The sequence below is a fragment of the Protopterus annectens genome, chromosome 7.part0, assembly GCF_019279795.1.
Source record: "Protopterus annectens isolate FY-2018-M chromosome 7.part0, PAN1.0, whole genome shotgun sequence".
NCBI lineage: Eukaryota > Metazoa > Chordata > Ceratodontiformes > Protopteridae > Protopterus > Protopterus annectens.
In genome coordinates this window covers 1,521,581,327-1,521,608,974 of record NC_056739.1, presented here as the reverse complement: position 1 = coordinate 1,521,608,974, position 27,648 = coordinate 1,521,581,327, and positions in this window count along the sequence as shown.

The following is a 27,648-nucleotide window of genomic DNA, read 5'->3' as shown; positions in this document are numbered from 1 at the left end:
GTTATTGATTGTAGTCCTGGTCTCATGGGCTCAAAAACGCAACTTGGACCACAACAGCTTTGTGTCTGCCGGTTACACAGCCTGTCACGTGTTGTGGTTTTTAGCATGCCACTTCAATACTGTCCTTCAGTTTTGGCCTATTTTTGAAACAAGAATTTTGTAAGTTATCAATGTGCTGCACCTTTTCTATCCATTCTTGAGTTGAAGTAATCCACTTTGATTTCTTGCAGGCTTTGAACATTCATATATATATTTAGACATTCACTTTTTTATTGGGCTTTGCCTGGTGCTTTCAAATCTTATTTCCACACTTTCACTGCTCTTGGTGCATGTAATGAACCCATACAGCTGAACTGGACACATGAAAGTAAAGATAACGAAGTAGCCTTTTACACTTCGCAATGCACATGTTTTCTGGGCACAGTAGCCAATACCAATTTCTCTGGTACATGTCTGATCTACTTGGACATTGGTTAACTGCTCAGCGCATGAATGGCTTCAATGTATCTGTAATCCTTGTATTTTGGATTTACTTTTTACACATGTAAATGAGTATATGCCGATGAATAATCTAGTCTTTCATGATCCAGTTATCCCTTCTTTTTTTAGTGTCGCTGTTGACATGGCATTTCAAGGTCACAGTTCAAGACAGGGTTATCAGTTTGAGCCGACCTATCGCCCAGGAGAGCCTAGGAGGAAACGGCGTATGAGCAGCAGCAATGACAGTGAAGAGCCAACAGTACAGCCTGAAGGCTATAGTCTAGAGGATATGCAGTGGTGCTTGTGTGGCCACTGCACAATTATGACCACAGAACGTGAATGTCACTGTTGTGTGTCATCACCACGCGAGATCGAAAAATGGAGACAACTAAACTCGGGATCAGAAAGTAACACATGCATTACCTTCCACCCCCAATTTGAGACGGCTTGCTTATTACCACATGTTCTAGAGCTACTATATAGGTATCACTGTATGCTTAGAGGAAGATACCGACATGCACAGTGGACAAACAGGTAAATTTTTCAATGATTACACTGATGCCCAAGTGGGACTGACTGGCTGCTTGTGCTGCATATTGTAATGTGTAAAGGGAGGGCATAGTTAGCAACAATTCATGTTAGAAGCATTATATCTATACAGTTTGTATGTGGCCTCTTATGTGCAAGTGGTTAGTCTTGCATGCAACTTGACTACCATTGGTGAAATCATTGCTGCTTGACATGTATGCACATAGCCAATCCGTCTCAGTTGCTGAAGGCTCAGAAGCATATCTGGACAAATGTTGATGAGTGCTTATGAAATGGTGCAACTTACTGAAATTTGTTTTATTTCAGGTTGTACCGCCTGTTTGCTTACAGAGCGTATGTCTTGTGGGTGCACAACAATCGCAAACTTGGATTCGGAAATCGCATGATACTTCCCGCGTGTGTTGTAGCACGAATAAGAGCTGAATTTCCAGCTGAAGAAGATGACTGTTACACTGGGTTTCAACCATTTGAAGGACTATGGATTTTCTCTGAGCATTGATGTGGACTTCTGTTCATCTAAGTTTGTTTATCCTGCTGTAATGATTATAAGAAAAGGAATGCTGCTATACATTAATGTAACACTCCTGAATGTGCACTGTAATGGAGAGCAATAAAGTGTTTGAAGATTAAGATGTGTCTGTGATCATTGCTGAGCCAATAATGTCTTCATAAAACAATTAGATTTTCATTTCTGATCAACTCATGTAGACCACCATAGCGTCTTGCCAGTAATGCAGAAAGTTGGTTGATTCATATGTCCACTAAACTACAAATACCTCTCATTGGTAGAAGTCATTATCGTACGTAGCTGTGGATTCTACCATGATGCCACTGTAAAAGCAGAGCTATTAGGAATATGTATGTGTACTGGATAAAGGGAGGTTAGGCACTGCAACCTCTTGCCGCTATTGTGCAGTTTTCACTGTGCATCTAACTGATTTGTAAAAATTCATTTTTCATGGTAGGTCACAGTATGTTCAGCTGAGATGTTACAGTAATCCATCCTGAAGTGGATATATGGTACAATTTCCTGATAGCTTCCTTGGTTTGCTTGAGTCCTGCAAAAGCAATAAATGACATAGTCGAAGTATGGTTTTCAGTATGGTACTGACAAAGGCAATCAATGTCGCATGTTAGTATGGATGCATTGCAGACTAACTGTAGTTTATTTTGCTAACAGAAGTGCTTTGATTTGTATATGGTCTGAATGGCGACTCGCACCAAGGCCATTTAGAGACGCAACGGTACTGCGGTTATGGTGGGTGGGTGCTCTGAGTAATTGCGTGCATTTTAGCGGATATGATGTCTTGCTCAGCATTGCTGGATGGACTGTGGGATATTGCTGTCAATTAATGGATGGATTCACACCATACGTGGCATTTGCCTATTTGGTGTCGCTGAGTAATGAATTACTTCTCTTTTGCTAGCTTTTTAATAGAGAAATAGATTAGCCATGGTGCTTAACTTTGCGGAAGTTAGAATGCGAGTATACCCATAATGTCACTCATTATTTTCTAATGAGTCATGAATTGCAACATGCTGGGACAATTCGGTCCAGTTCACAATGTATTTTTCTATCTTGTAGGTGTACAACAGCCATGCCTCAGTGCTTTGCATATGGTTGCCGTATTTGCCGAGACTGTCTGCCTCCCAGTGTATTATTCCATCGGTTTCCACGTGAAATTAAACAGTGTACCCAATGGGTGGTTAACTGTGGCACAGATGTTGGTAATGTAAGCCAATTTGTCAAAGCTGAGGTAACCAGTGTAAAACCACGGCATTTCCTGTGTTCAAACCATTTTGAAGAGAGCCAGTTTGAACTGAATTTCATGCATCAGTTACTTCCAGAGGGCATGAAGCCACGACGTCCAATTAGGAGACTAATTAGTAATGCCTACATTATTCGGTTTCTCCACGAAAAATCCACGGACATCAACAATACGTCGCCTTCGGCGCAAACAACACAGAAATGTAAGCAATCTTCAAATATTTGCTTATTTGTTTAGTCGCAAATCTGTCCAGTAAGTGCTGTGGACTTTGTAATGGGTATTATAACTATTAATTTTGTGACCATTGCAGCTTATTGATGAATTACTAACTACCACACAGCCCACATTGCCGGCGATTGTGACTGAACAACTGTCACGAGACCGAAAGGTAAGTATTTGCTGCATTCGATTATTTTGAGTATCATGCTGTGATTTTGGTCACCTTTCAGTTGTGATGAGTGGTTGAGGTTAGACTGTGTTGTCTCTGACAGACTGACAGTGCAGCAAAACGTACAGCAAAACATAAGCGAAGTGAACCAGCAGCTGAGTTAGTACAGCAGAATGATGAAGAGCAACCAGAAGAACGTCCGGCCTGTGCAGAACCCGTGCAGGTAAGCAGGCATCCGTACTTGCAGAAAACAGACTAGACAAGCATTTCTTTGCTATACTGCTACGCTTATGTATGTCACAGTAAGCTTCATTTCTATAGGCAATATGAGAACTGCTGTTGTCCAGTAGACATAGAAGAATGTCTCTGCTCTTCACAAAAGATGGTGAAGTGTTGACAGGCTTGTAGGCTCATTGATATGCAATCCTGGATTCAGGGAAAACTGGTTTGAGTTGATGACACAGCATGTTGATGTCAGCATTGTGTAAATGGTGTTATGCAGATTCACGTTTGTATCTTAACGAATAATTCATAGTAAACAGTCAATTTAAGGAGAAGATTTTTATTAACGCTTTTTTACTAAGGGGGAAATTACTGCACTTGTTCACAGCAAACTTGCGCAGCATACTGAAAGATGTACATAAGAATGTGAAACGTAAAAACAAAGTTATCTGAAGGGAGGTACCTGCTCAGAACGCCAAGAAATTTGGCAATTTGGTTTAATGTCTAAAAAATGGTTGCCATGTGTATATAATTTCATCAATTGAAAAGCAGCCATTGCGGTGGATATACTCTTCCGTTTCTTCCTATATTTAAGGTGTTGACAGAGTACCTTCTATGACTATGACCTTATTAATGTCAATGCTATTGCAGGTGCAAGCAGCAGAATTGGAGGAAGAGGTGGTGCAAGATATCGAGGTATACACAATGGAAATTCAGACTTGTGATATGAAGACGGTGGCATGTCAAACAAAAAAAAAGTTTGGAAATAAAGGTCGTAGTGTCGGAGTACAAGCAAAGTTAGATCTGGTAAGCCGAAGTTGTAAGATGATTGATGCAGCTGTACAGTTTCCAGAGGTTGCAGTGTCACCATTGACAGACCACACGTATGTCAAAAAGTCCAACATTGTTCAGACGGAAAAGTGTGAACCGGGACTTGAAGTTAACAGTTGTACAGAATTGGGAACATGTAGCAGGAGAGTGACTGAAGATCTTCAGCAGGAGGCTAATTGCGTTAGTGAGGCATCCACAAGTAGATCCTGTACATATACACCTCTACAGATAAAGGCTTGCAGTACCCCAGTGAAGCTTCCAGCAGAACTTCTTCAGACAAGCATGATTAGTGAATCCTCATTTTCACACTGTGGAAGTGATGACAATGAGAAGGATCCAGACTGGTGCTACCCTTCTGACAGCATGTCAACCTCTGAGATGGAAGACACAATTGAAGAACTGGACGAAGATGAAAAAATGATAAGCGAGACCAAGTTCATTGTATTCGAATCGTGCCTTGATTCTCTACTCTTGAAACTGACATGTCCTCAATGCAAAACACCAGCAGTGGAAGTGGAAAAAGATTGAAGATGGGTTCCTGTGTATTTGTGAGGGTGTCTTGCATTAGTGGACATGAGGTTCTGGAGTGGCAAAGTCAACCGGTAATAGGTAGAATGCCAGCTGGAAATCTACTGCTTGCATCGTCTATACTTTTCAGTGGAAGTATATATGCCCATATTGCGCGATTCTGTGCATATGTAGGACTGGAATTTATAGGCGAGACAACCTTCTATTCAATTCAACGAGTACTTGTTTCCAGTGTTGCAACATACCTGGACTGAGCATCAGAGGCGGCTGCTGGAAGATGCAAAGGGCAAGGAAATCAGGCTAGCTGGAGACGGGCGATCGACAGTCCTGGATACTCAGCAAAGTATTGCTGCTATAGTATGATGGACTTGGATTCAGGAAAGATCATCGATTTTGACCTGGAGCAGGTTACCACAGGAATTTCATCGGTAGCACTGAAGAAGAAAGCTTTCAAGAAATGTATGACTAATTTGCTGGATAAAAATCTAAAGGTACGACTGGTGGCAACTGACAGACATCGTGGGATTAGATTCTTGATGCGGAAGGAATTTCCAGCGATTGAACATCAGTTTGATGTGTGGCATATGTCAAAAAGCCTGACAAAGAAAGTATGTGAAGCAGGAAAAGGCAAGGTAGACGTGAATTACTGCAGTGGTGCCATAGCATTTCCAATCATCTGTGGTGGTGTTCGGAAACATGTGAAGGAGATGAAGTTGCCCTTGAGGAAAAATGGTTGTCTCTTCTCTACCATGTTACAGACCGTCACAGCTGGAGTGGTGCAAAGAAGGTTTCCTGTTGCGGTCACGAGATGCCAGTGATAGACGGAGATGAGAAGAAGTGGCTCAAGAAGATGATGCGTGTCACAGCTCATTAAGGAAGATTGTTACAAACCCTGCATTTCTTAAAGATCTGAAGCACATCACGAAGTTCTGCCACACCGGAAACCTCGAAGTGTTCCATGCATTACTATGCCGGTACTGCCCCAAATTTGAGCACTTCAGCTTTGCCGGAATGAAAGCAAGAATCATACTTGCCATCCTTGACCATAATGAGAACCACAACCGGGAACAAGCTGTTGTCCGATGCCCTACCACCAAGTCAGCTTCTAAAGGAGAGCTTCGATACAGAGTGGTGTACCCAAAGGCCAAACAGGAATGGGTGGTGAAACCTATCTTTGAGAAGCGAAAGTTCGACTACATTTATGACCTCATGTTAGAAGTGGTACGAGCCAAAAGAGGCATTTTAGAAGTTTCACCCATGTTGGTACCAACTTTGCCAAAGAATATAGCTAGATGTGAGTGACCAGAGAAGACACGGGTGATCGCAAAACACATTTCTAGATTTGGAAAAAGTAATTGAGAAAGCAAGGCGATCTTTTACAGTAGCAAGTCCTGCAGTTTACTCTGGTGCTTATGTATGTTGGTAGTATATGCTGTGTGTGGTGCTTACATATGTCTGTAGTATATGCTGTGTGTGGACTAAACAGTGATGCTGAATGTTGTAGCAGTTTACATACTGGATTCGTGGAGATGTGTTGCTGTCTTCCAGTTTAATAACTGGATTTTGATTTGTATCGTATAGTTGTGTCAAGCATGTCTGGGTATAATGTAAATCTGTGGTGTTTTAAGTAATCAATGAATGGTGATATGTGAAAGTCATTGACTGTTTATTATGCAAGTAGTAGTGTTTAGTTGGAATCTGGTGTGGCTGAATAAGAACGTTTTACATTAACTGATTAATTTCTAGGACTTCTTGTACTTGGTCACATTTGTGACATGGTTTTGCTGATGACAGTTTTTGAAGTGTAATGTTTATTTGGGTGAGCATATTGACAGTGCCATGTAGGTAATGTGTGCTGGTTCATGAGGAGCCAATTTATGAAGAGTACATGTGAAAAGTATTAATGACTTTGATAACGGAAATCTATGCTTGCGGCCTGAAGACTGGGTATTAATATAATACAGGTGAGTAACCGTATTACTGACTTTCTGTGATAACGGAAATCTATGCTTGCGGCCTGAAGACTGGGTATTAATATAATATAGGTGAGTAACCGTATGAATGACTTTCTGTGATAATGGAAATCTATGCTTGCGGCCTGAAGACTGGGTATTAATATAATATAGGTGAGTAACCGTATGAATGACTTTCTGTGATAATGGAAATCTATGCTTGCGGCCTGAAGACTGGGTATTAATATAATACAGGTGAGTAACCGTATTAATGACTTTCTGTGATAACGGGAATCTATGCTTGTGACCTGGTATTGATATAATGCAGGTGAGTAAGACTTAAACCAATTCCCGCGTAAAAATGACCTAATGCGCTACATTACAAGTGGTTGTGGCGGAGTCGGATTAAGTGCCGTGTTGTGTGGTGGCTAACCTTCTATCTCGCCCCCCACAGCCATGTACAGACCCTCCAAGTTTCACTTCTATCTTTGATCTGCTACCGATGCCAGTACTGTGTATTTTTAACATTCCCTTTCAGTCACCAGTACTGTGTATTTTTAACATTCCATAAGTCACCCCTTGCATCTACCCCCACCATGTATTTCCATCTGTACTACCCACTCTGTATCTGGTATCACTGCTAAACTTTACGTACCATTTCTTCCTAGTCTCTGCACTGGCTTCCTCCATTGCAGCCAGCAGTGCTTTATATCTGGCTCCGTGTACAGATTCATCGGCGCTGACTGTTCCTATTATAGAAATATTTTGTTATGTGCCATCGGAGATGTAACCAATGCTCCTATGTATGTATGAATGCATAGCTCACTAAAATGTCTGTGGCTTTGGCTCGCATTGTTAACTTGCATTTATATCAATTTTATTCATTTATTACCATGTCTGTACTTAAATATTTGTGTGGTGTCCAGTCTTGTTTTCCTAGTAAACAAATGTAAATAAAAGTAATAAATTTTGATACAGGTGATGTATTATCCTTTTCACTTTGACATTCACTTTTTCACAAATTTTGTACAGTACAGGTGTACTTGGCAAGTTGAAGAAACAGGGCTGTGCAGTGTTAAGTACCTCAGTATATGTAACCTATTTTGGTTTGCCCAATAGTAAAACTTGGAGGCTATTGTAATTATTGTAAGTATTGTAATTTAAGTCATTTACTAAGTCACAGGCTGGTCTGATGGAAGACATTGATATTGGCACAATGCTGAATTGAGTTGCTATTGGCATTGGGGATTGTTGGCACTATGTATAGTCAACGTGAGGAGCTGTGTTTGTAGCAGTGAATATTTTTACAATAGCATAGTAGAATGGAGAGAACAGCGTGTAGTGCATTATCTTGACATACTGTGTGGTACGGAACTGATATTCGGAGAATGATGGTGAGTTAGAAAAATTATTACGAGAAATGGTTAAATAGGTATGTATTGGACAATGTTGCATATAAATATTGCACATTTGGGTGTTGTGTTAAAGCAGTTTGTGGTAGTTGCTTGAATGGTGTTGTACTATACATGTTTCAGTCAGATTTTTGGACAGCTGCAGTTACAATATATGGAGTGACTGATTACTGATTCTTCAAAAAAGTCGGGTGTCTAGCATTAATAACATGGTACATGTGAGTGGAAGCAAGATTTGTATGCGCTGAGTATGGTGATGTGAGTGCAGCTCTGACTGCAGCTGTCAGTAGTGTTGTGGTGTGAATGGACCTCTGTGACGCTGGCTACCTTGACGAGGTACAGAGGCTTCAGACAATAGTTCAAAGTCAAGATTGACAATTGTACATTGTAACCAAAAGCCAGCTTTCACTGAACACTGACACCATGTCTTTGGAGACATGGTATAGTATGTTGGATGAGTATTAAGATAAAATTGCTCTGGAAGGTATGACCTGAAGAAAAATTGACATGGAATCTATGACATGAAGAACTGAATATTATCTTCTACTGACAGGTGTTGTGCAAGAACCATCACGGTCAGATTTATCCATGGAGCGGTAATGTGTGGTATCCTGGCAACCTGTTATTTCATGAAAAAATAAGTGGCCTGGCTGACGTATTGTGCAAGCTTGGAACTGACTGGGACAGTAGTTCTCCAAACATCTACTAGTACTTGGACACTGAGATGGGCTGCAACACTGGTTTGCAGTGACCTTGTGTAAGGTAAGTGAATTACACTTGTAAATCCTTCCCAAGAAATGTGAAATGCAGTGTCCGACACTGATCCATACTGCCTGATCATAGCTAAACATAAAATGATGATTCTGGTCTGCCTTGTGCAAGACTTATGTAACTGGCAACTAAGTCCTGAAAACTGTTTGTCTGATACAGTCATGAGCAAGTGTGGTTTTTTTTTTTTTTTTTTAGCAATTGGACAGTGTTATGGAAAGTGCACTGAGGACAGTCATTTGATTACAGATATCCTGTAATATACAAAGATAGTTACTATTAAGTGAATAAGATTATGGAGAGATTGCTCGCAGGACCATATAGAAAGTTTTGTGATAGGTTCATAGGTTGAAACCTATATGCCCGAAGGCATAAGACTAGCCAGAATGTGTTGGCTTTCAAGGGCCCATATGATTAGTTCCTGTGCCTCTGTCCAGCAGAGCCACTGAAGTGATCCCAGGGGGAAACTTTCTCTTTCCCATCCTATCAAGGGTTTTCTTGAGTTAGCAAGGAGCTCTGCGTAATGTAGATTGGAATCTTGTTACAAAGCATGGAAAGTCTCTGGGACATTCCAGCATGTTCTATTGTGGTGAGGTTTAGATCCCTAGAGCCTTTGGCTCGAGGGAATAAGCTTTTCTTTAGGTGGTGCATGCCCATCAGTTCTGGGTTGGACATGGCCTTGTATGTCAGGCAGAGATCACCTCTGAGCAGGCGTTATGCAACCGAGTAAAGCTGGAGTTTCTTCACTCGAGCTGCATAGGGTATCTGTTTGAGGCCAGTGATCCTCTTGGTGAGGTGCTTCTTTAGTCTTTTTTTCTAGCTGTTGCAGGTGTCTTGTAAGGTACATCCAAAATGAGGTGTTGTACTGTATGATGCGTCTGCGTACAGGGGCACATTGACCTCTCTTGATCTGGACGTAAACCCTTTTGTGATTAGGTGGGACACACAGAAGGATTTTCTAAACACTTTGGCAATGTGATTATCAAATGAGAGATTATCTACTTTGGTGTCCAGATCCCTTATGTGTTTCGTATTTAGGGGAATACCACCTATGTGGAAGTTTGTGGTACTTTGTTTTTTTCCAAAGGGGATAACTATGCACTTTTTGACATTTAGCTTGAGGCCATGGTTTTGACACCAGGTATCTGTCTCAGTGAGACCCTTTAGTAGGATGTCCGTGTCAGCCAGAGTTTTTATAGCCCATGTATACCAAAACCACCAAAAGTCTTTCGAATAATAAACTAACAAAATTAGAATGGAATAAACTTCACAACAGTCTTCAAAAAACACATAAACACCTTCATGGAATACAAATTCATCTACAAATGCTGTTTATATACATTATAAAAATTAAACAATAAAATAGGTTCATAGATCAGTACTAGGTTAACTGCCCTTTTGGGCCGATTTGAAACTTGGCCAGTTAGCCTATGTGAGAATCAAACGCTGAACCTTGTGTTTTTAAGGTTAACACCTTAACCATTATGTCATCCTCCCACCCCCAGACTCTTGTGAAGTTTATTCCATTGGGATTTTGGTTGTTTATTATAGCCCCTAGTTTGGGCGGCCACGGTGGTACAGTGGTCAGCATTGCCGCCTCACAGCAAGAGGTTCTCCGGTTTGATTCTCGGCTGGGGTGCCTTCTGTGCAGAGTCTGCATGTCCTCCCTGTGGTCGCGTGGGTTTCCTGCGGGTGCTCCGGTTTCCTCCCAAAGACGCTCTGGAGGCATTAAAAGGGCCCTAGGGGGTGGTTCTTAACCGGGCCTCCACTGTAAAAAACCCCTGAAACTTTCTTCCCCCCCCCCCCCCCCCCCCCCCCCCCCCCCCCCCCCCCCCCCCCCCCCCCCCCCCCCCCCCCCCCCTCCCCCCCCCCCCCCCCCGCCCCCCCCCCCCCCCCCCCCCCCCCCCCCCCCCGCCCCCCCCCCCCCCCCCCCCCCCCCCCCCCCCCCCCCCCCCCCCCCCAGCCCCCCCCCCCCCGGGGGGAGGGGGCGGGGAGGGGGGGGGGGGGGGGGGGGGGGGGGGGGGGGGGGGGGGGGGGGGGGGGGGGGGGGGGGGGGGGGGGGGGGGGGGGGGGGGGGGGGGGGGGGGGGGGGGGGGGGGGGGGGGGGGGGGGGGGGGGGGGTGGGGGGGGGGGGGGGGGGGGGGGGGGGGGGGGGGGGGGGGGGCCAGCGGGGGGGGGGGGGGGGGGGGGGGGGGGGGGGGGGAGGTACTTTTGGGGTCTTTCCAGTTGCTGCAGGTGTCTGGTAAGGTACATCCCAAAAGGGCATTGTTTTTTCCTTTCCAATTATTGGGCCCCTTTTTTTTTTTTAAAAAAAAGGAGGGGGAAAGAGAGTGCAAATTAGGATCTCTGTAAAGAAAAAGCAGTAAAACAAAGACTCCAAGTCTGTTCTTTGGCTTTGTCTCAGTTAGTTTTTTTAAGTAGGCATTTAACAGCAGTATATTTTAGTTGAAATTTACAGAATGAAAAACCTTTGTGTATGCATGTAAAATGAGTGCAGTGACAGAAGTTTCTGAACAAAAAAGGCTGCGTGATGTAATGTGTTAGGGACAAACACTGAATTCTGGGATACATGGAGGTTTACAAAAATGTTTAACTTTCAGCAAGATGCTTGACCCCATGTGGCCAGACTCTTAAATTACATATAAAAATATTTAAAAACTTGTAAAGAGTCCCACAGTGGTGTTAAAATATTGGAAACATCTAAACATGATGAAATAAACATGTTTTTTTAGTCTGTGCATGCGGTTCTCCTTTAAGTTGAGATGACTATCAAATTTTAGGTGGGAGTCTATGGTTATTCATAGGTTCATAGGGTCATACTAGGCTGTCTGCCCTAGGGCATTTATAAGCCTAGCCAGAGTGTGTATGGCTTTCGCCACCCATTTTAAATTAATTTTGCTATGCCCTTTTTCGAGGTTAGTATACTGTGCCTCTGTCTAACAGTGACACAGAAGTGATACCCAGGGTAAACCTACGATCTCCCATCCACTCATCAAGATTCCTCTTGAAGAGAGTCAATGAGGGACTCTGCCTAACCTGGACTGGGATTTTATTCCAGAGTGAAGGGAGCCTCTGGGTTATGAATCTGTCCCTCCAGCATGTCCTATTTATTTCAGTGCTGAGGTTCAAGTCTCTCGAGCGCGTAGCTCAATGGGATTTGGATTTTCTGAGGTGCAGCATGTCCATTAATTCCGGGTTGGACATGGCTTTATACGTCAGGCACAGATCGCTTCTGAGCAGGCAGTATGCCACTGAGTAGAGCTGAAGTTTCTTTAACCGGGCAGCATACGGCATCTGTTTGAGCCCCTTGATCCTCTCGGTGAGGTACTTTTGGGGTCTTTCCAGTTGCTGCAGGTGTCTGGTAAGGTACATCCCAAAAGGGGCATTGTACTCAATTATGGGCCTGATGAGGGATGAGAAAAGAGGCACGATGACCTCCCCTGATCTAGATGTGAATCCCTTCATGATTAGGTGGGCTATATAAAATTTTTTCTAACCACTTTGGCCACGTGGTTGTCAAATGAGAAATTGCTATCAACTTGGGTCCCCAGGTCCCTAATTACTTCTTCTGTACTTAATGGGTTACCACCTATGTGGTAATTTGTGGGCACTTTGTTTTTGCCAAAGGGGATGACTATACACTTTTTGGCATTTAGCTTGAGGCCATGGCTCTGGCACCAGTTGTCTGTTTCTATGAGGCCCTTTTGGAGGATGCTTGTGTCAGCTGGAGAGTCTATTATGGAGCCCAGTTTGCAGTCATCTGCAAACTTGGTCAGCCACAGTCCTTCCATGTTGGCCTGTACCTCCGAGAAATATATACCGAACAACAGAGGTCCCAGGACTGAGCCTTGTGGGACGCCACTTGTAACTGGTTTGGAGTCTGACATGGCTCCAGCAATTCTAACCATGTGGGTTCTGTCCTTGAGCTAGTTTGCAGCCCATCTAGTGACATAGGGGTTTATATTTAAGCTGGTGAGCTTATCTATAATGCCGAGTGGGGTATTGTATCGAAGGCTTTTGCGAGGTCCAGGTAGGCTGTGTGGACCACCTTCCCCTTGTCAATGGCCTTGCTGACTGTTTCAAAGAAAGTGACCAGGTTTAAGAGGCAGGATCTGCCCTTAACAAAGCCAAACTGGGTAGGATCCAGTGTCTGTAGGTCCCCAATATCTTTATTTATAAGGTCCATGATGATCCTTTCCATAGCTTTGCAGACCAAGCTAGTGAGACTTATGGGGTGATAGTTTCCAGGATCCATTGTGGCACCACCTTTGTGGAGAGGGACCACTGTTGCTGTACACCACTCTTTGTGTACATATCCTGTAGTAAGGCTGAGATTGAACAGTAGTTTTAGGTTTGGGTTTAGCTTTTCTTGGAGTTCATGTAAGACGCAGCCCGGGACACCGTCTGGTCCCATTGATGCTGTGTTTCTTGCTTTGGAGAGGGCAGCTCTTACCTGAGCATCTGAGATGTCAGGGGGACAGCACTCTGCTGGGATAGATATTAGCCCTTTTGATGGGGGGGGGGGAGTTTGCACTGAACCTGTCAGCTAGGATGTTGGCAATGTCTGTGGGTTCGGTGTATTTTTTGTCATTTTGGACTAATTCTGAGCATATCTGGGAATTCCCACCCAGGTTCCTAACATAACTAAAGAAAGCCTTGTGATTATCCTTAGTGTCCTGTGCAATTTTTCTCTCGAAGCTGGCCTTAGACGATTTTATGAGTGCCTGTAGTTTTTTGCTAATACTGATCAGAGATGCCTTCCCTTTTTGGGATTTTGCTCTATCATGTAGTAGCTTCCTCCTTCTATTGTATAGTATTCCCAGTAGCTTAGCCTGTGCCACTGGAGTGATTGGAGTAGCAAGTGTGGAGTAGATAGTGAATTGACTGTTATCAGTGTTTTTGTTCGAACTGGTTATAATCATAAGCTGCGTTTTCTTTGGAATGAGGATAAGTTGGGCTTGGTAAGGTAGTTTTCAACATCAGGGAATGCTAGTTGAGTTGTTTGCAGAGCCCACCAAGACAAGAGTAATGGGCAGCAAAAAGTAACGTTACTTTACAAATCTGAACACTTTAAACAAATTCCTGAAGTCTAATGGCTTACCAGCAAGCTGAATTCAATTGCTGAAGAGCACTTGTGTCCTGGTGGGAGACTAGTAATTTAAAGATGGCTCCATGCTCAGCAGGATTCTAATATAGACAGTATTGGGGGAGGGGGATAGCACAAGAGGTGTAAACCAGGTGGAATGCAAAGAAACCAGCGAAACCAGAGAGGCAATCAGTGGAAATCTATCAGTGAAGGCTTCAGAGGGGGTGAGTAACAATTCAAACTGTACCTGTAAAGTGAAGGAGACAAGAGACAGCAACGTTTATTAAGGTTAGGAGTGTGCCTTCATAATGACTTGCTGATTAGTACCCAGCTTGTGCACAGATTACAGTAGGCAGATACATTAGCAATGAAGGGGTATGTATACAGATGCAAATAAACAGGCGGGGCTCAAGTGATACAAGCTAAGGCAGAAAGCACTGAGACGGCTGCTTGATGGTTAATTTAATTACAGAGATCTGAATTAAATGTATACTGTCTATTGGACAGTTAGTATTACTGCACTAGCTGGGGGGAGGACACAATGCTACAACAGTCACTTTTATTAGGACGCTGAGAACTACTAAGAAACATCGCTAATGTTATAACTTCACTCTCATAACACATACAAGTAGAATGCCTGGGTGGACTGACTCTGCTCTTGAGGCTCAAAATGTATATCCTTGTTTAGTTTTGCAGTACTAATTCCTTCTTAAACTGTATGGGTAGGGTGGTAGCCGCAGACTGCAGAGCTGCTTGAGTGTGCTCCTGCTCTTGAGGCAACTAACTAAAACTATAACTATCAAGTCAGGTTTAGGATGATTGTATAAAAACATAGAAGACTAAGGAACTGTGTACACTCTATCTGCCTTTCTAGGTGCAGCAGGCTGACTATCAAGAAATTTCCAGACAATGACACAGACATCATCCAATGATAACAGAACTGGGGGATTGGGTGAAGGTTCTGGAAATTTCATTTGTAACAGCTCATAGTATTTCTAAGGGACTCAGGAATCTCACTCTTCTTCCACTGAAAACACTGACCTAACCATTTGAATGCATGGAAGGTGCTCTGAAGTTTTGTAAGCTGGCCTGCTGAAATATCTTTGGCTGGATATAACCCATAAAGCTAAGGCTGCTGCAGCAGTGATCAATATAATGAACATCATCATCATCATGTGGCCATATTGTTTGGACATGATCCTTGTTTTCCTTGTTTTGTTGACTTTTGACAGTGTGCTTTTTTATTTGGCTGTGAATAAACTGGTCAGTATGAAGTTTATTAATTCAATGTTAATATTTTAACTATGAATATATTTTTAATTTAGCTTGTTTTTTTGGAAACATATGGGTGAGAAATATACCGCAATGAGTTACAACAGTTTGTCTGGTACGTAGTGCAAAATGAAGCTATGAACTGTTAAAGAAAAGTTTCCTGTAGTGCAGGGTTTGATTCCTTCAACCAGCTTTAGTCTACTGTGTGACTCTGATCAAGTCACTTCACCAGTCAGTGGTCCTTAGCTGTCCATGAAAAGGGATTGTTGCATTCAATGGGATGTCCCAGGCTGTTAGCAAATATGTTACACATTTTTTTTAATTTTGCACAGTGGTCAATTAGAGTGTCACAACATGCTATTTATGTATGAATTCCAGCATGCATCTTGTAGTTTAATAGGTTTTCACATGCATTTTCAATAATTATTAGTTTCAAGAGAAGAGAAGTTTATTGTTGTTCATGCCAAGCCTGTTTCTAGTGTGAGAAGTGTTTTTTTTTTTTGTTATCATTGTTGTAGTTTTAGCAAATTGTTGCCGGAGTTTTTTTTTTTTATATAAACTTTGAAATAAAGGTTTTAAATAAAACCCAAATCTCTGTGATCACTGTAAAAGTAAAGAAGAAAACTGTATGTACACTGATACTTTTGAAGGTTATTTTATGGTAATTGGGGAGAGACTGCAGAGTAATAGGATACTGGCATGTCTGTGAGGGCCGCAGTCTATTACCTTATCTAAGACCCTCAATTGACCATAATCGTCTCTTCTCAATGCTCCTCCCACGGGACTTTCTGATGAGGTTTTATGTCCCTATCCACAAAGACCGCAGGACATTTCTGAAGTTCAGAATTCAACCCCAGAATTATCCATTCACATCCTTACACTTATGTACTGTGCTCAGGGTGTTTGCAAACTGTCAGTTCCCAGTGATAATGCTCTTAAAGGTGAAGGGGGTCCATATTTACCTATAATTGGATGACTGCCTCCTGCAACCCCAAACACAGAAGCAGATTTCCGACATCATGGAACTTACCACAGACTGCCTCAGACATCCAGGATTTTCAATAAAATATCCCTAATCATGAACAAGCAGCCTTCCAGGGTAACCTCTGAGGGAATGCGTGGGGTAGCCACAGAGTTCTTCCATACTGGATGGAGGGTGCTATGTGAGTCTGGTTCCCATAAGTAATGAGTAGTACTGCAACAGTGACCTTAAGAAAGCTATAGTACAATAGTGTGAAAAATTCTATAACAGCATATTTCTGAGTAGGGTCCTTTGGCAGTACAACCACCCACCTACTTTCCCCAGCAGGACATCCCCTTTTCTGTAACTTGCTCTAGTACTTCATAAGTTCATAGGGTCATGGGTAATTACTAGGCATGAGATGAAGGACTCCACTCAGAAGCCTAGCTGAGTTATGTGACTTGCTCAGAGTGACAAGGTAGACATGAAGGGTTCATTAACAGCTGCACTAACTTCCTGACCAAAAGAATAGTCCACAGATGTAAGATAAAATGCCAGAAAGAGAACACAATATTGATGTTCCAGTGTTAAATATGAGCATAACCCAGATGGTGAGAGGCATAGCTGGCTCAAACAGCACTTGGTGCCAGTCCCTGAATTAGCGCCTCACCACCTAGCTCAAGCCAAAGAGAAAAAAAAATCAGTCTAAAATGCATGCTCCACCCACAGCTGTTTATTGGAAAAGCAAAAAACCATATCCCTCCCTGCACTTGCTCTTCAGTGGAAAAGCCAGAAAAAAATTATTACATTTTAAATTGTAACAAGTCCATTGCTACATTTGTAGCAATTGGCTTACAACAGCTTACCGTAGAAGTTGACAAGTTGCTTTCTGTAACAGCAGAAATGCCAGTACAGAAAGAATGCAGGAATGCCAGTTCAGGATTGAGCCCTCTAACTCCTTGTACCCAAGGCACAGAGGCATGGATGGCTCCCTGACCTGAAGTAGCACTCTACCCCTTGTTCAAACTGAAGAGCAAAAAAGAAATAAATAAATGGTCATCTCTGATAGACTTCATGGTAATCTAAAGCACATGCCTCCTCTCAGCACCAAACACCTCCTGCCTGCCACAGCTCTTCAGTGGAGAAAAAAAGGACTGTTCCACCTGGATACCCTCACTGTCCAAGCCAGCCAGATACACATCCGTCCTTGCATTTGCTGTTCAGTGTCCATCTTCAATCGGCTTGCTACAGCTTACCCCAGAAGTTGGCAGGTTGCTTTCTATACCAACATTTCAAAAAGAAAAATGCAGAAATGGCATTTCAGGATTGTGTCATTCAACACCTTTCACCCAGCTCACATGCTCCCTTCATCCCACACTTGCTATGCTACTGCCAGGTCACATCCCCATTTCACCTCACCCTTGCTAGGCTACTGCTACCTGTGCTGTGTTAGAATTGGCTGGACTGAGTGAGAATGAGTGCCTGAATATGGATCACCCATCCTGAAGAGTAGTGGGTGGTTTGGTTAAGTCCAGTGCACTGCTAACAACTGCTGGTGATACAGGTGTATGACATATAACTCACAGACAGGAAATGCATGTTTGGCTGTGCTAAATTGTGCTTATGCTGTAACCTTCTATGGATGGCAGATGCATGGAAGTGTGCATGCTCCTAAGGAAGAGGTGAAGGCATCGTAGAAACCTACAAGTGAAGCAACTCATATAGGCTGTCACAGGCAAGGGTTTAAGACAACAAATAAGAAAAAAAAAAAAACTCCTACATCACTGGCATTTAACTTTTAATCAGTATTGGGAAAAATGGATTTATGGAAAATATGGATGGGTTATAATTGGTCTGTGGAAAAAGATATAAAAAGGGGAACAAAATAGTTTTCTTTTTCCATTAATTACACATAAATATGATCTCTATAGTAATGGCCAGGGTATCTTTCACTGGCAAACTTGTAGTGATGCTCTTGTCTGAGTAATTTTTAGGTCCTTCTGTGTTTTTTATCCTCCACCTGTTTCACTAATTTGGCTAACTCTTCACTTTCTACATTAAGAGCAGAATTTCCTTGAAGATAGGATAACAGCTTCTGTTTATATCATTAACATTTGGTCCATAAATTTTGATTCTTCTGTTGTACCTCTTTAGTTTATAGGTGCATTTCTTTTATGTGTAGGTATACTTGCATTTTCAGGTGCATCATTTGTTTCTTTAGATTTTGGTGATCTTGCATGGTTTTCCCACACAGCATCCATCATAAAGAATGTCTTTAAATCAACAGGCCTGTGCTGTAACACTTCTAGAACACCATCTTTCTCTTTGCTAATTTATTTGGTTTGAATTTTTAATAGATGAAATAAGAAAAATATTTCCTGATGCTGGCTGAGAAGTACCTTTCAAACTTGGCCTATCTTTAACTGAAGGAAATGTTCAACTTCAGACCAGCCTGAGATAGAGTTTCTGTAATTACTGTCGAATAGAAGTTTTTTTTTTTTTCTGACAGGAAAAGTGTAACATTGTGCAGTTTGGTCTTGAGGATGAGTAACTGACTTTCAGCTTGACTAATCTGCTGTGTGGCATCTTTGTTCATCTAACAAATGATAAGAGACTTTGTGGTTGGGCTCATCATAGATGGACTGCCCATCATTAAGCACCATCTGTATCATAGCTTCACTGTCAGTTTTTGCTGTCTTACCCTCTGTCTAGGTCTTGCATAGTAAAGGGTTTTGTGACAGTACGAAATCAAGTTCAGGGACAGGTTATCTGCTTTTTTCTCCACTCTCTTCTTTAGAATTTAGCTTTACATTTTCATTTTCCAAGTTTGGTTTATTTATCTTTTCACTAAGACACAAGGCTTCTTTTGGGATGCCTGGCCATAATTTCTAATGGTTTATTAAATTTATTTATTTGATATTTGTTTACCGGGAAAGTCTGAATGGGCGCAAGCCCATTTTCAATGGAACCCTGGGGAGAAAAGCTCCACAGTATAATTTATATCTATGCGGAATTACAAATATAACATTAGTTACACAGATTAAGACAACATCACAGGAGTGCGGATTTTGTTTACAGTCAAACAAGGGCCAAACAAGTACATGTAAAGCAAATGGTATAGTTAAGCAAACATTGAATTTAAGATGGAATAGAATTACTAATATATATGGAAAATATATTACAGAAAAACTATATATGCATTCTCGCAGGAGAATTTACAGTCATAGTTTTGGGATAGATAGAGTTTAGGGTAAAATAGAGGAAAGAACATTTGAAGGTTAAGGATTTATAGAAAGGAAAGGTTAGAAAAAAGTAGGTGATGCAGGAGGAGAAGTAGGGTAGATTGGGAAAAGTCTGTTAGGAATGAAGAGAAGATAATAGTACAGAATATAGTACAAAATCTTACGGCTGCATGGAGCGTGGGCCGATCCAATTGGTCTATTCTACTGCTCTTTTGCACTTCATTCATTAGCGTACTTCAGACTTCTGGTGCTTTCCTTGAAATAGTATCCTCCTCTTTTAGAAGCAGCATAGAAAACCTGAAGAGCTTAAATTTCTTGTTTGTTTTATCACTTTTTCATCTTATGTTTAGACAGACACATATTCTTTTAAAAAGCAGAGGAGGACACAATTGGTGAGGTTTTTAGGTTAGAATCTTTAACTGAATTGCACTAATGGAGGGCACCTGAGGTCTTTTGAACGTGAAATATTCTGAACACTGCATGTTTCTAAGTCTGTTTCTGCTGTTTCAGGTTCTGCCTCCTCTTTGTTACATATTCACAAAAGGTCATCTTGTCTGCTGTACTGTAGCACACTTTTACATAACAATTTTTATAGTATTATTGCTAGCGTGAATTTTCTCCTTATGCTTTAAAGATTTACTTTCTTTTTTTGCTGGTCCATCACATTAATGTGACAATTATTTTGTGCATTACTCAAAGTTTGGATTTACGCAGTCAATGTCTTTATCTCATTTTACAGCACATTAACAATACTCTCAGTCCTTTGGAATTTCTCTTCCACATCCAGTATGTGTTGACCTGCTGAGTTGTATTTAATTGCTCTTACACCTTTCCATCTCCTTACAGACAGCATTTTTAAAGTCCTCAGTGGTAACTGGCAATTATTTTCCTTTATTTACACTTTCCAATTTATTTTGTTGTATAAACTGTGCTGAAGTATCATGCTTTTGCTTTAGGGAAGTGAATACTCAGTTCTTTTAGGTATATACTGATTCTCTCTTTCTTATACCTAGGCCTTAGTACACTCCCAGTACACTTTGTTAGAAAACCCCAAAGTTGCCTCTCTCCTTTTTCCAGGTCCTTCCTATTTTCATTGGTAAGAGCTCCCACTGTGACCCTCCTCATGACTACTCTGCCCTATACTGGCAAGTCTCTGTTTTAATGGGGGAGTACTGTTTCTTCTTGCTCCACTCTAAATACTAAAGCTCCCTCTAGCTCTGAGCACCTCGTACTATATACTTTAATGCCCCAAGTGACACCTTTAGGTGTGGCATACCACAGTTTTATATTATATACATGTACTTCACACACACACACACACACACACACACACACACAAAACTGGTGTGTGTGTGTGTGTGTGTGTGTGTGTGTGTGTGTGTGTGTGTGTGTGTGTGTGTGTGTGTGTGTGGATCTGCGTATAGCAACCAGGTTTGGTAATTCGTCCTGTACCAGTTCTGTTGTTTTCTTTAGGAGGGCAACAGGCAGCGCGGGAAGGAAAGAGGATGAGGGGCTTCTCTTTTTGAGAGAATGAGGAAAACAAGAACTCATTTATTAGAACCATTGCTATCCACAGATAAAGTTTCCAAATGAGAGAACTTGTGGTTCAGTGGGTGTACTCAGCCAAGATATTCTTCTGAATGATCCCTCACCCATTATTTCAATCACAAAGAGCAGCTCCTAAAAGAATAGTGCTGATCAAAGAGTCTCTTATTACAGAGGGAAAACTTCCTTCCACAGTTCCCACTCCCTAAAAGTATCAGATTGTGATAAACATGGAAACAATCAGAACCATAGCAGTACTCTCACATGCTTAAACTTGCACTCTGGCAGTGACATGCTACAGTTAGGATGGGTACACAACATCACATGGATGAAGCAGAAGGTCACTCAGAGAGTACATGGTGACAACATGGACTAGACCCTTTAAATCATATGCACAAAACATGGGTACAAAATTAAGGACTATGATTTTAAAGTTTAAGTGGAAGTGAAATTGAGGAGGACAGGTCACAAAGGCAGTATTAGGAAAGACTTGGACAAGGATGGAAAAGGGAAGCAAGGGAACAGACATATAAAACTAAAAAGGTCAAATATACTAAAAAAGTAACTGCACTCAAACCATCTAGCTTTATTTATTTTTATTTATTTTTAGGTTATATTTGTTGACCAGGCTAGTCCAAATGGATATATGTCCATTTTCAGCAGAGGCCCGGGGAGAAAAGCTCCACATGCAAACATTAGTAAGAACAGGTACAAATTAAGCATGTATATCGTATATACATCAAAACACATTTGATATTAACTGCAAAACATGTATATTGTATATACATCAAAACAAATTAGATATTAACTACAAAACAGAAGATGAGAAATAAAAAGTGTGTTTTGTTAACAGTTTCTTAAAGCTAAAAAGTTGAGAGTACCTAGATACACAAGGAAAGCTAGTTAGTTAAAGCAGAAAAGTTGAGAGTACCTAGATACCCAAGGTAAGCTAGTCAGGGTTGCTACAGGGGCAGAGCCAGTGGGTTTTGAGGTGTGTTTTGAGTTGGGATTTAAAGCAGGGAAGAGAGGAGATTGCTGTGAGATTGTGAGGAAGAGTGTTCCAGGTTTTCCCAACTGTGTTGGAGAACAAGGATTTGCCGGCTGAGTTATTGGGTTTACTAGTGGATATAAGTAGTTTGTCGGAGGAACGAAGGCTTTTAAGATTGCAGTAAGGAGTAATAAGTGAAGTGAGAATGGGAGTGTTTGTGGGTTTGTAAAGGATTTTGTGGGCTAAGGAGAGCTGGTGGAATAGAATTAGGTTTTGTAGTTCGAGCCATCGTAGTTGCCTTAAGTTTTGGCAGTGATGTGTTCTAAAAGTAGAGTTAGTGGCAAATCTGGCAATATTGTTGTAGGCAGCAGACAATTTGCTAAGGTTAGTTTTGGACACTGAAGTGTAGATAGGAGAGGCATACAGAAGGGTGGAAATAAGATGGGACTGAGCAATGGAAGTTCTGACAAGTGGAGTAAGGAATGGATTAATTCTATGGAGTGAGCCTAGTTTTCTGTTAACTAATTTTATAGTATTGTTGATGTGCATGTCAAAGGTCAGATAGTTGTCTATCTCAACTCCGAGGAGTTTGGTAGTTGGATCGGGTGATATGTTGGTGCCATTATTTGATGTGACACAGAAGTTAAGTGGAGAGGATTTTCGGGTTGGTGAGAAAAGTAATAATTTGTTTTTTGTTGGGATCAAAATTAAGCATCGTTTGAGGAACCACATCTCTACGGTTTTGAAAGTCTTTTGGGTAAGACAGTGCAGTACAGAGAGTGATGAGGCAGAACAGATTAAAGTAGAATCATCTGCATATTGCATACAGGTGGCAGGAGAAGAAGATCATTAATGAAAACTGAAAAGAGGAGAGGGCCAAGAATTGAGCCTTGGGGGACTCCTAGAGTAATGGGGAGGTGGTTGGATAAGTTATTATGCCACCGCACAGCCTGTTGTCTGTTGTGTAGGTAAAAGTGGAACCACTTAATTGAGCTTGTGTCTAGTGCAAATGATTTAAGTAAGTAACAGTATTTCATGACTGACCATATCAAAGGCTTTGGATAGATCAATAAATATAGCAGAGCTAAGGGTATTATTGTTCCTATTTTTATTGATGCAGTCTGTAAAGGAGAGAAGGGCAGAGGTAGTGCTATGGTAGGGTCTAAAGCCGTGTTGACAGCTAGCAAATTGTTAGTTAACAGGTGATTCAGAAGTTGTTGTTCCATGATTTTAGCAAGAGGAGAGAGCAAGGCTATGGGTCGGTAGTTAGAGAGTTCAGTTGACTTTCCACCTTTATGAAGGGGAATAATATGAGATATTTTCCAGAATGAAGGAACATAGCCTTCTTCAATGGTTCTGTTAATCAGGATGGTGATGGGATAGGTTAATGCATTAGCAGCAACTTTTAGATACAGAGCAGGTAGACGGTCAGCAGATGGAGAGGATGGCTTAAGTTTATGTAGCAGAGAACAGATGAGTGAAGAGGGAACAGGATGTATTTGAAATGTGGGAATAGAAGTGTTAGAGGAGGAGGAAAGACAGGAGATATCAGGGGAGCGTTGACTGGAAAGAGACTGGACAGTTTCAGTAAAGAAGGTATTGAAGGCTTTGGCAGTCTGTTTGGGGTTATCTTGGCAGGTGACTGCTGGGCTTGGAGTGTCCGAGTGGCCAGGCTTCATGAGATTATTTATTCCTGCCCAGAACTTTTGTGGGTTATGTAGGTTAGCTTGTTGCAAATGGCAGTAGTAGTTTCTTTTATCAAGGATTACTGCTTTTTTTGTAATGTTTCTTATTTGTCTAAAGTTGAGTTGGCCAGTGGGATCTTTAGTACTGCGGTATTTGGACCAGACAAAAGGAAGGACAACAGTCAGGAAACAGTCAGAAAAGCAGCTAATTTAAGGTAAGTGAAGGTGGGTGAAAGGAGTGATAAAAGGGTTAGGCTATGTTCAAACTGAGAATTTAATAATAAATATATAAGTGTGGGAGAAAAGGAAAGGTTCAGAAGCAATGTTGCAGGAATGTTGTGTCTTTCGGCTTATCCTGGGTAGGGGTTGCCACAGCGGAACTCCGGTCCGCTAATGTTTGGTAGTGGATTTTTACGTGCGGAGTTACCAGCCCTGACGCACAACCTTCAACAAAGGCACGCCCATTCATGCATGCCTCCACACAGAAGACGCTCTAGCTGAGAATCGAATGGGACAACATCTTGCTATGAGGCGACAACGCTACCGCAGCACCACTACCGCAGGTCCCATAGCAATATTGCAGGAATATTAGGTAAAAGTAACGTAGTGGGGAGAGAGAGAGAGAGAGAGATTCAGGTAGAATAATGTTGCAGGGTTAGGGTGCCCTCTAGTGGACACAAAAAAGAAATACAGAAAAGAGTACTTTGCAAGGGAGAGCTGGTATGAAAAATAAAAGGAAAAATGAAGTTTCTAGGGATTCTTCCAGGCGGCCAGGGATATTATGTGGTGGGCAGGTCAGAAAGGGAGAAGAGGCAACTAGTAGTTGGGAAAGTGGGGGTGAGGCTGCTATGTGTCCAGGCTGAACTAGTGACACTGTAGTTGAGGTTACGTAAAACAGAATACAATAATCAACTATAAGGCTAGACAAGGGTACACATACTTTCTAGATTCCTTTTAAATGCAGGGTTCAGAGGTGGGAAGCCCAAATTCTTTGAGAAAAACAGGGGAAGAGGCAGTGGAAGGTCCTTTATATAGGTTCATGTTCACCAGGAGAGCATCAATAGATCCAGGGAATAGGGTTTAGCTAAAGAGCTGGAAGTAGTAAAAAGGGTTGAGAGGAGAATGAGATAAGATGGCAAATTCTAAAGTATAAAGATATGTTAAGCTAATTAGTTATGCTAATAAACTTTAACAAGCTCTAAACGTTATGTCTTACATGAATATTCTAAGCATTGCAGATATGGAAAAACTGACAAAGTGTAGAGCTATTAACCAACAATTACATTAAATAACATTCCATAATGTTAAAAACAAGACATTCAGAAAACAGAGGCAGTAGTTATCAGAAAACGCATAAACAAACTACTCAGCGCAGGAGATGAAAAACTTAAATGGATACTGTGAAACAGACAAAAAGTGAAAAACAAAATGACATTTATGCATTCATAGGGTATAGAAACATGTAGCGCAGCTACTTGTATTTTTGCTTACTCGTGAGCCTTCTGGTATTAGGGTGTAGGGAACAGAGAGAACCACCAAGTAAGATCAGGAGTAATATTCCCTTGTCCGTATAGGGTTTCATGCAGTTTGCATTTGTATTGTTTTAAATGTAATGCTTTTTATTTGTGTGATACAGCTTACTAGAAGGAATTGGAGGGAACAGAGCGCTGGGAAAAAATGGGTTTAGCAGAGTAGTAAGAAGTAGTATGGACTAACTTAGTCCAGGAAGAATGTGGGTGTTTGAGTAAACCACTTAAGATGCAGTTCTAGACATGCCTCTAAGGCAAGCACGCTATATGAAAAATAAGAGGTCTTGGGAAGCATCAAAACTATAGATAAAAAGCTAAACAGCTTATAGTGGTAAATACTAGAGCTGTGCAGAGCTTAAATAGACAGTAATACCTAAACTAACATACCCTCCATAAAACCAGCTTAATATATATGCTAAGGTAAGAAAGCAAATATGGGAAAATTAGGACCACATCAGGAATGCGCTTATACTAAGATTTAGACAAAAGGAAGCCAATTTTAAGCCTTTGTAAGTTCATATGTTCATAGATACATACTAAGCTAACAGCCACCAGGGCCTTTACCAGCCTAACCTTGTAACCCAACCCAATTGCGTCCCTGTGTATCATGGGCATTTATTAGGAGGGGGTGCATTAGAAATTTTCTAGAGGTTTTATGGAGGGTATGTTAGTTTAGGTATTACTGTCTACCTCTGTCTATCAGGAACATGGGGAACAGACATGGGGTGAATTTCCAGTTTCCCATCCACTGGTCAAGTTTGCACTTAAGCTGAGCTAGGGATGGATTCTACTTCACATGGACAGGGAACCTGTTCCAGAGTATGGGGATCCTCTGAGACACATATCTGTCTCTCTAGCATGGATTATTTATGTCACAAGCAAAATTTAAATCCTTGGATCTAGTGGTTTTGGTGATCTGTATTTTGTGGATATGCAAAAAGTCCATCAGAGTTGGATCCGAGAATGCCGTGTATGATAGTCAGTTCAACTGAATTGACCTTGTGAATGTTAACCAGCTTAATATATTGTCTCCCAAGGGTGAATGGACAGATATGCCTGTTTCAGTTGCACAAATATATTATAATTAAGCATATATATAAATACAAGTCCATATTAGGTATCTGGGACCTCCAGTATTGTTTAGTTTGAGAGTCTTATAACAAAGACTTTTCTATCACATTGCACTGAAGCCCAAACCACAGGACATTACCATCAGTCATCCTTTTTCAGTCTTTATACCCACCTCAATATTCTCTTGCTTTTTTAGTATTCCCCATTGCCATGATCACTTCTGACCAAGTTCCTTTCTGCGGTACACATATGCCCCCTACTTTAGATGGCTCTCACACAAACAGGCTTTTCTGTCTAACAGGTGCAGATACTGGCTTGTATTTGCACTGGTGTGACAAATATCTTCAGCAACCAAATGCAGCCAGTCCCACAGAGATTTGTTTTTCTACCGCCATCATTCTTAATGATACATGGTGTTGTACAGTCCATCTCAGGTCTCCCATGGTTGTTTCTGTCATCATTCACAGAAGCACCAGCTGCATAGTTCAACTACCAGTTCTGACTGACCAACCAATCATGGCCATTAGTTTTTCATGTAGTCATGAATGCTTAAGGTATCAAAGTTTAACAACCTGGTATGCCGTGTTTTCTTTGGTAAATGTTTAAAATGTCAAGGTGTACAATACCGAGTCCAAGAAAGCAGAGACTGAGAAATCAGAAATTTGGGCTTACATACACTAAGTCTGAGATTGCCGTTTCTCAAAATAGTCCCTTTTCTCCAAAGTATGATGATCTTGGAGTTGGTATACATACATTTGAGGGGGGTGCAGGGGGGGCAAAGGTATCAGAGGCTTGACTAAACAGCAGGGTTGCTAAGGAGCTTGCTCCCTGCAGAAAGCAAGTTTAAAAGAGAAGAGTGATGTTCAGTACATAATTTGGCTAATCTACTTATCTGTTTTACCTTGTAGCCTAAATATAAAGGGCAATCATAATTCATGTTTCACTAATTCTGTTGGTAACTCTTCAACATTGATCTTCATCTCTAGAAGAATATTTTTAAAATTGGGAGCCCCTTAAGCAACTTCATTACTTTATGTTTAGGAAAGGTCAGAAACTGCAGTCCTGAACCATAACTTAATCCTGCATTTCATATGTTGCCTCCTCTCTATTGCTCCAAAATGTGTACGTTATTAACTTTCAATGAGGCACAATACCCTATTGCTAGCCAAACTGAGAACAAGTGGAGAGGATTTCCTAGAGTGTAAAGGCTCATGAATAGAAACTGATACTCCATCTGAATTCCTGTTTAACACTTGAAATATTTGGTGACCCCTAATACTCTGACATAGTCCTTTTACATCTTAGTATGATCACTTGGGGTAAATAAACCAGAGTAGTTATCAATGGGTAAGGAAGTTTGGGCATAAGTA